At 38.6% G+C, this 9,728-nt stretch overlaps 1 non-coding gene across 1 annotated transcript; it reads left to right on the top strand.

The window, feature by feature from the left end:
• The first annotated feature begins 2,617 nt into the window (after positions 1–2,617).
• On the top strand, positions 2,618–2,724 carry LOC141593873 (small nucleolar RNA R71). Its single transcript, XR_012521931.1, has one exon. It is a non-coding gene; the product is annotated as a small nucleolar RNA R71 (small nucleolar RNA).
• Positions 2,725–9,728: the final 7,004 nt, after the last annotated feature.

The following is a 9,728-nucleotide window of genomic DNA, read 5'->3' as shown; positions in this document are numbered from 1 at the left end:
TATGTGATTTTTCATCAAAAAATCATAAATCATGCATAAAGACTTCATTATAGCCAAATATTTTAAACACATCTTGTAAAATTTCATGTGACAACATACTAAATTTGCATGACCAGGTTCGAAATATAACTCATATTAACCTATTTACCCATTTAAATACGATTTTAACTTGAAAAATCCATATTTCGAGCAAAACAACTCATTTTATTATGGAAATTTACAGGCCATCAGTAGATAATATATGTGAAAACATATCCAAAAACCACTGAAACAATCGAATTTTAGCTCGTTTTCGTCCAAAAATGACATTTTTATCATAAAAATTACATTTTAATGCCAATATTATATAAAATGAACAATAAAATCCACAAACAAACCAAAATGTCCTAAAAATCACGTAGGACCAGAAACTTTTAACATGCAAGGTTATTTATAGATTTATCTTCATAAAACCAATTAATTAGTTTTATATGTTAATCATATAACTCGGAAAAACTATAAACCGATTTCCATGCAAACAACCTAAGGCTCATGATACCGCTTGTTAGATTTATTAATCTCATTAATTTACATATTCATCTATGAAATAATTTATTTAGTCATAAAATAAATGTTAGATCTTATGCATGCAAACTAAAACAAGATAAGAGAAGAAATCGTCTTTCTTACTTTGGGTTTTCGGAATAAAGGGCACAAATGAGTTCTCCTTCTCACTTGTTCTTGAGCTTCCTTATAATGGATGAACAAGGATCCAAAATAGAATCCCTCCCAAAAGTGAATACCCAAGGTGTAACTCTTAATAATTAATAATACAATGAACTAGTAATATTATTAATCTTGCTAAAAATTGACCTAAAATATTATATTACTCTCTTGTTTATTCGGCCAAGAGAAGGGAAGGATTTTGGAGCTTTTATTTCTCTAATATTATATTACTCTCTTGATTCCTTATAATGAATGAAGAATTTCCCAACTCGAACGGGAACATCCTCCAACACCCTTAATGGGTGTTTAATAGATCGATTAGCCATATGCAAAGTCATATTAGTAACAGCCATTTAACCCATATTTAATTTCTTACAAATAGAATAACGCATGACACTAACGCTAGCTCCTAAATAAGAAAGAGCTTTACTATTAGCAAGATGACCGATATGACAAGGGATATAAAAACTCCCTGGATCCTAAAGCTTAGGCGATGAATTAGCTTGCAACACGGCGCTACACTTTTGAGTTTAAGCAATGGTCTCCACCGCATCAAAGGATCGGTTCCTTGTCAAAATCTCTTTCATGAACTTCGCATAAGCCGGCACTTGAGTGATCAACTCAGTAAAAGAGACACTTACTTGTAAGTTCTTCACAACCTCCATAAATTTTCGAAACTGTTTGTCCAGCTTAGACTTTTGTTGACGATGTGGAAAAGGCAGTGCAATAGTAATCGACTCGACTTCCTTCACTTTAGAATCAAATTCTAAAACACCGTCATCAACCAGGGTGGTGCCTTGATCGAGCCTTGATGTCACTTGATCGAGCACAGAGGATCCTCGATCGAGCCCATGGCTACTCGAACGAGGAACCAGCACAATTCTGTCTTTTTGGTTTTTCTCGCTTTTATTCTCAGTTCGTGTTTCAACTTCGTCAACTTCTTTTTCGTCGTCACTTAGCTCCAAATTACCCAATCCATTAGGATACATATAGGGTATCTCATCATCATTAGCCGGCTATTCTTCTTCTTGACTTGGCAACTCTGGATTTTGATACGTGGTACCGCACCTCAGTTGAATGACATTAGCTTGCTCATGAGCATGCTCACCTTGCGGAGGAAGAGTTCCGGGCTGTTTATGAGGAATTATGAACTGCCATCTGAGCCACTTGAGTGTCTAACATTTTATTATGGTCTATCAACTCAGAAATTTGAGCCGTCTGCTTTTGTTGCATAGCCAAAGTTTGTTGCAAAAGATTTCGCAACTCTGCCATCTCATTGTTTGGAGCTTGTTGAGTAGTTTGTTGAGGAGGTTGTTGATATTTATTATTTAACTGTTGACCTCCTTGATTTTGCCTTTGATATCCTCCTTGTGGTTGATTACCACGATTGTTAGGAGGTATGTAAGTATTCTTCTTTGGTTGTTGCGGCTACGGATTTTGCACATTCTGACTAGACCATTGAAGGAAAGGATGCTCCTTCGTTATTTCATTTAAAAAGTTAGAGAAAGGTGTACCATGCCTAAAAGATTGATAGGCATTAACCTGCTCCAATGTGCTCAAACACTCAGCTGCATTGTGACCATCAATACCACATCTAGCACAAGACTCCTCCTGTTGACTCATAGCATGTACCATCTCCTTATTACCCAATGCTTGGGTAGTCTTCATCTCAGCAATTTGGGCAAAAATAGCCTCTAATTGTGCCGCAAGAGCACCATCTCCACCATTCCCTCGCGTACTTCCCCTAGGATTTCCATACTAAGCAGTATGGGTGGGAATCTGATCAATTAGGTTCCACGTGGTAAAATCATTGGTGTTGTCATGAAACCTCCCATTAGCTGAAGATTCTAACAGAGCACGATGATCGTCATACAACCCGTTATAAAAGTGGTTGCAAAGAAACCACTGTTGAAAGCCATGATGGGGAACTGAATGCACCAATCGTTTGAAGCGAATCCATGCTTCATTCAAATCTTCAGCAGCTCCTTGCTTGAAACTAGTAATTTGACTTCTCAGCGCATTAGTTTTCTGAGGTGGGAATTACCTCTTGTAGAAAGCAAGAGCTAAAGTAATCCAGTCAGTAATTCCTTCATCCGCTATATCTAAATCTCTCAACCACTCCACAACACCATTTTTCAGAGAAAAGGGAAAGAGTACCTGCTTCACCTGATCTTGTGTCACCCCAGTAGTCAGAGGGATGGAACAACAGTAAGTAACAAATTTCTCCATATGTTTTACGGGGTCCTTAGTAGCTCCTCCTCCAAATAAATTCCATTCCACCAAATTGATGTAAGATGGACGAATCTCAAAAGTTCCATTATCTGAGGTAGGAAGCTGAAATACTTTTGGGATGGAAGCCAATGTAGGCTCGGGATGACTCGCTAAGGTAGGCATAATGGTAATTTCATGGACTGAAATTTCAACTGGAATCTCAAGATCAGAAGTAATGTCCTCTTCAAAGGACTGATTTTCTGAAGTAGTAGAATGCTCCGTCTCTACGTCAACTATACTCAAGTCTTCTACTTGTCCCACTTTTTTCTGAAACTTTCGTCTGTAGCGAAAAGTCTTCTCTGGCTCGGGATCTATTGGAAGAATCTCGGACCTAGTTGACCTGGGCATACACGAAACTAACAAGAAAAGTGTGAGAACAGTCTCAAGGAACTAGGTTCCCTAAGACAAAAAGACAAAATAAAAAGAAATAAACAAGAAAATTGTTGCCTCCCTGGCAACGGCGCCAAGTTTGATTGGGCTAAAGTCGTATCACCAATATCAAAATAAATCTATCTCAGTATTAACAAAATAGCTAGTGGTAAGACAGGTATCGAATCCACAGGGAGGCGGTAATAATCAGTTTGCTAATATTTAGATCGTCTGAAGGTAACCGATTTCTTGGGGGTTTTGGTTTGTTTGTTTTCTATCAACTAAAAAGCAAGTAATTAAATGATGTATAACAATAATATTGAAGAGTCTAGGATTCCGGTTCACTAGGTCGATTTTATAGGGTTTCATAATCAATTGGCAAGTTAATCAAATTATCTAAGGTCACAAGATTGATTAACTGTATTATGTCCTTTAGATCAAGTCTAACATGAAATCCCTAGTATTAAACACAATCTATTTGATTATCGCAACCTATATTAATTTTAACCTTGTCGGTGAAAGTATTAATTCACTACACTAATTATCAATTCAGGCCTAAATCAAGTAATTAGAATAAGAACAATAATCAAACGATAATTCATGTGATATTACTAACAATCAATTAATATTCCCTTTTCTAATCAACCTAGATCCCCTTCATCCTAGATAAGGAGATTAGCTACTTCTAATGAATTCAACAATAACAATAAAGATGGATAATAGCATAATTAAAGACATGAAATAATAACAATCAATAAAAACCATAAAACTTAAATGATTAATTAATGAAGAATGATTAGTACGTTAACAATTAACAAGGAAAGGTTAAGAACAAAGTATGAATGCCTAAGTATGTTTCTAGCCGTCCAAAAGTATTAAAAACCGTAAAAACATAAACCCTGCGAGGTTAGAATATATAATACAAGCAAGACGTGTTTTAGAAAAATACGGAAATAAGTCTATAAAAGAGGTTCCTCGATCGAACCTTCACGCTACTCGATCGAGGACGGTTAGTCGATCGAGCTCACTTTCTACTCTATCGAGGAACCAAGGTTCCCAGCTTGATTTCTTCTTTACTTCTCTTCTTGTCTTCAAGTCTTCTCGTTTCTCGTGCCATGCTTCGTATATTCAACTATGCCATAACCGCAATGCTCATCTTAACTCGATTGACCTCGTAATGCCTCATTTCTGCATTCAAACATATAGTAGCGGCAGTATCGACAATTTTGCCCACTACGCCCAACGAAAGGCTCAATATGGCAAAGACGATCTTTCCCGACTACAATGAAACCTAGTGGGGCGCACAACTCAAGCAAACAAACACGGGATTGTGAAATAAGACGAATTTCCGTCTCATTCACGTTTTTCGAGCCTAGGGAGTGGGAGCGGGGACCAAAATGCAAACTAAAAGCACCCCTATACTTCTAAACAGGTTTCTAACCTAATGCAATCATCAATTTCACTCGAAAAAAGGCTAAACAAAAACGCCCAAATCGATTTTCGAGGGGTTTGGGTTTCGCCCTAATTTAATTAACAAAAAGACGAACAAATTCAAATGGATTCCAGAGGATTTACATACCTTGAGATAACATGAGGACAATGGCACGGAAATGAGCAAGTGGCAAGGTCGAAAAAATGGCGATTTTGCGGATTTTCGTGGTTTTGGTGAAGAAGACGAAGAAAATGAGGAGCTTAGCCTTCTCGCGTCTTTTTACAGAAATAAGGGGAGCCTCCTTCCCTCGCAGGAAGGCTCGCGCCCCTTTGAGGTGTTTCCTACTCTTCCAGCGAAACTTTGGGCTTTGGCCCAGTTTCCACACTATTCTCACAAATTTTCAATGACGGAATTAAAAACCGTAATTTTTCAGATACAAAAACGAAATAGTGAAATTCAAATTCGCTATTTTCACAAATTTTCAACGACGGAATTAAAAACTGTCATTTTTTCAAACAAAAACAAAATAGTGAAATTCAAATTCGCTGTTTCCACGAATTTCGAAATTTTCAACAACGGCATTAAAAACCGTCACATTTTCTCAAACAAAAACAAATAGTGAAATTCAAATTCGCTATTTTCACAAATTTTCAACGACGGGATTAAAAACCGTCATTTGTCAAATACAAAAACAAAATAGTGAAATTAAAATTCGCTATTTTCACATATTTTTAAACGACGAAATTAAAAACCGTCATTTTTCAAAACACAAACACAAAATAGTGAAATTCAAATTCGCTAGTTTCACAAATTTTCAAACGACGGAATTTAAAACCGTCATTTTTCAAATACAAAAACAAAATAGTGAAATTCAAATTCGCTATTTTCACAAATTTTCAACGACGGGATTAAAAACCGTCATTTGTCAAATACAAAAACAAAATAGTGAAATTCAAATTCGCTATTTTCACATATTTTTAAACGACGGAATTAAAAACCGTCATTTTTCAAAACACAAACAGAAAATAGTGAAATTCAAATTCGCTATTTTCACAAATTTTCAAACGACGGAATTAAAAACCGTCATTTTTCAAAATACAAACACAAAATAGTGAAATTCAAATTCGCTATTTCCACAAATTTCAAAATTCAAAACAACGGCATTAAAAACCGTCACTCCTTCGAACAAGATGGTGAAATTCAAATTCACTACTCCTCACAAAATTTGAAATCACTGGAAGACGGAATCAAAACCGTTGTCCCCAAACACACATCAAATAGCAGAATATACATCTGCCCTTTTCTACAAACAACCAACAAACGGCAATAAAAACCGTTTCATCTCTTCGAGATTCGAAATCACCACCGTCCGCAGGAGCTAGGCTCATAAGCCTATCTCTTTCTCGCGCCATGAAACATCCAATATAAACACCGAGATTCCCCAGAAGGATATCGAAGGCCTCCCCAAGGAGCCCGCTAAACTCAACGACCTCTCGAAATAGGCCTGTCTGACACGCTATATCCCACGGTCGATCTTTCAACACGGCTGGCGAGCCTCACAACGCAAATTCAACCCGGCTGGCGAGCCTCACAACGCACATACAACACGGACGACGAGCCTTACAACGCACATGCAACATGGTTGACGAGCCTCAAAACGCATCACATTCAACATGGCTGGCGAGCCTTAAAACGCATCACATTCAACACGGCTGGCGAGCCTCACAACGCACATTCAACATGGCTGGCGAGCCTCACAACGTAACCTCAACGCGGCTGGCGAACCCCATCATATCCGCAACATGGTTGGCGAGCCTTCGTGCGCAAACAACAAACCATTCAAGGACATATCCTGAAGATGCCTCAGGTATGGCTCCATCCTATGGCTGGCGAGCCTTTGTACGTAGTCTAAGAGACTTTAAACGACCCACACGGATAGTCGACAGACTCTAAACTGTTCCCGACGACAAGTCCTTGACTCGTATCACCGAGTCGCCTTGGCGTCTCCTTTCCCGACGGCAGGCCCTTGGCCTGAATTCTCTCGAGCTGCGTCGATGTCGGTTCGGTCTCCAGGTTTTAATCTTTGATTCACTTGGGGGATATTGTAATACTACAGTTTTTTATGTTGTTGGGTACTCTATCGAGTAAGGTTTACTCTGTCGAGTAAATGAGTTTCGTTACGAAATAGTAAGTTCTTTGATGGGTACTCGATCGAGTAAGTGTGGTACTCGATCGAGTAAGGGTCACTAGATCGAGTAAGTGACTTACTCGATCGAGTAAGTCGGTTCTACAAGTTGTTTTGCCGGGTTTTGTTAGCAATGCGAGAATATTATATAAACACATCCGTCAGTTCCTTTGTCACTGTTTATCTTTTCTAAAACTTCACAAAATAAAAACAAGCTATGTTGCTTTCTTCCTCGCGTTTCTATCAAATCCCATAGGCTAGGGTCGTCGGACCCTTGTGTTCTTTACGCCGTTGAGTTCGTCGTATTGTGGGTAAGATCCTTGTATAGTTTTTATGCCTTTTCGTTGATTTTGTTTAAAACCCTATTTGGGTATTTTGGGGGATTTTGGGAGTATGATGTGTATTAGATAGTGACTGTATGATTATGTGATTATAGGAGGTGGTTTCGTAGAGGAGCAGTATTGAATAGCTGATTTGTGATGATCTGGTGATTTGCTTATTCCTGGTAAGCTTTCCCTACTCGGTTATTGATTACATAGTTGTTTGGTGATGGTTGTTATTATTGTTGATCTTTAACGTATTGGTATTGTGTTGGTGGTGGTGTTGTATAATTGGTTGTGTAATTATCTGTGGTTCGCGAGGCATGTCCTCGGCTGAGTGGAGTCACTTGCGGGAGTGGCTTCACTCCCTTGATTCGCCCTCTATGGAACCCGCCACAAGAGGGAATGTGCACATTAAGGAACGTGGGATTTCGCTCGGAATAGATGAGCAGGGATTTGGTGGGTACGGCTGCGGTCCCCCCACTGGCAGCATGGAATATCTGTTGTGATGTGTATCCTGGCAGAACTACGCACTTTAGTGTGTAGTCAGGTGTGTGGAGTTGTGACGGAGTTTGGTGATTTGTATGTTGTATCTTGTGTATCTTGTTTTGTGTAATCAGTAACTGACTCCGTTTAAATGTTTTAAAAACTGTGGTGATCCATTCGGGGATGGTGAGCAGTTATTGAGCAGGTATGAGGTGGCTTGCGCGAGGGTTAGCTGGGATGGAGTCACCACTTGTCACTAGAGTCTTCCGCTGTGTCTTTGGCTTAGTTTATTTTCAGTTGGTTTGACATTTGGTTTGGAACATTTGTATTTCTTTTACAATGGGGATTTTGATAATGTAATCACTTAAAATTATGTATTTAATTAAGTACGTTTCTTTACGGTCAATTTGACATACATTGCCTCGGGTAAGCGAGGTGGTAGCATTTCCATACATTAGGTGGTCTTGGTAAGGCACCTTGGTGTATGGGGGTGTTACAAAGTGGTATTAGAGCGACGATTTTGGAACCTATAACTAATGAACCCAGTGAATCTAGGGAGTCGAAATAAAATGAACCCGGGTAAGAGTTGTTAAGAGCTAATGCAAAGGCTTGGGAGACGTCCTAAAGTCGCGATCTCGCCCTACAACTTTAAACCGGTTACTATGGGTGTCATGCGATCGCTATGTGCTTGTTAATGTCCTATTGCATATATATATTGAATAATGTGTTGTATGAATTGGTGGATAAATGATTGTGGAGGAATGAAAGATGTGGTGGTGAAAGGTGAAATAGTTTACATGATTATAGGTTGTCTGAATAATGAAGTTGCTTGATGGTGATTTATAACGTGACTTTACAGAAACATGTGAATAGGATTGATGCGTGCATTTTATATAGCCTTTTTAAGTCTTATTTGCACGCATTTCTATGCGATTCCCGTAGTTTTAGGTTACGAAATGCCCCGAATATTCTACTTTGGTTCGTTTGGCTTTAATTGCAGGAACGGACCCGAAAGAAGCAGAATTGGGCCTTTTACTGTCCCGTTAGCTCACATTTAGGAGATGGAAGAATTGGAGCGGAAATACCTACTGTCTTGGGATGCGTGAAGTCGTCTCGAAAGCTAGATCACACGTCCTATGGCTGATCCAGTGGCAGTTGACTCGATCAAGAGGTTTTGCTGGCTAATGTGCTCGATCGAGACCTTTGTGATGAGGAGAAATCCTCGATCGAACCCCTGCTGTGTTCGATCAAGAAGTGCCTATTTGGTGTTCCTCGATCGAGTACTTTTTATACTCGATCGAGAGGTTTTTGAGAGAAGTTGTTCGATCGAGCTGTTTCAATGTGCTCGAGCGAGTAACTTGAGATCTGACGTGAGATTTTCTTACATGAACTTATTATTTAATATCTTAGTTACGTGTTTAGGTGAATAAAGGAAGGACTTAATTAGGTTTATGGATCTCTCTCTTCCGTATCTTTTTATCTCATCTTTTAACCTGGTTCGACGTTACTTTGTTTTCATATTTCCGGATCTCATTTTGTGTAATCTCTTTACTCTCGTTCTATTTAATTTAATTCTCTTTTGCACATCTTTTTACCATGTTTAGTATTGCTTTATTTATCGTTATTGTTTTATTTATCGTCATGCGTAGGTAATTTCTCTATTGCTAGGATAAGGGGAGCCATGGTAGTAAAACAATTATGCTTTAATTGGTTTAGGAGGTTTTCAATGTGAGAATTGTTTTATAGCAAAATAACATTAATTATTAGGTTAAATGTATGCATTTGAATTAATTAACTCGGTTAAATTCAGACCTAGATCGGAAGATTGGAATGAATATACCTGTTATGACCAATTGACTACCCTAATCACAGCGGAAGCTATTTAGGAAGAATCTAGGGCGGATAGCGGACCGGAAGGACCTCTCCAGTACCCTTCTCACATCAAACCGACTGGCCTTAC

The sequence above is a fragment of the Silene latifolia genome, chromosome 7 (assembly GCF_048544455.1).
Source record: "Silene latifolia isolate original U9 population chromosome 7, ASM4854445v1, whole genome shotgun sequence".
Taxonomy (NCBI): Eukaryota; Viridiplantae; Streptophyta; class Magnoliopsida; order Caryophyllales; family Caryophyllaceae; genus Silene; species Silene latifolia.
Note: the sequence above shows the minus strand (reverse complement) of the source record. Positions and strands in the feature narration are given on the sequence as shown.